The following is a 498-nucleotide window of genomic DNA, read 5'->3' as shown; positions in this document are numbered from 1 at the left end:
CAGTAAATCTCGTATAACTCTTAAAGTAACCGTTAGATTGTTTCAAAGTAAATTGAAAATTCAAGCTAACATCCGTCTCCACCCTGTGTCAAAATTTGCGAAAGATCTAACGGTTGAAATAGTCCATATGATCCCACACATCTGACACTTCTAGATGAATCTACATCTCTAAATGTGTTTCAGCATCCCAAAACGGCTCGTTTTATTCCAAAAATACTTAAAACCTGTAAAGACTCTATAATGGACTAAAATACTGTTAAAAATATTTGGCTCAATAAAATTAATAACATGAAAGAGAAAATAAAGACTTTAAACCGAGAAAAACACAATATATCATTTGTTTTAAAAAGACTAAACATATACAATTAATAAAGGGAGAAACTGTGATTATTTAAATTAAGATAATTCAAAACATAAATGGATCTAAATTATATAACTTTTGTTTTTTCGTAGAACCTATGCAAATCTAATTTGAACCACATATTCAAGAAATTGTTG

This window comes from Capsella rubella, unplaced genomic scaffold (genome assembly GCF_000375325.1).
Source record: "Capsella rubella cultivar Monte Gargano unplaced genomic scaffold, Caprub1_0 scaffold_46, whole genome shotgun sequence".
Lineage (NCBI taxonomy): Eukaryota > Viridiplantae > Streptophyta > Magnoliopsida > Brassicales > Brassicaceae > Capsella > Capsella rubella.
The sequence above is the reverse complement of the archived record's forward strand: the minus strand, read 5'-3'. Positions refer to the sequence as shown.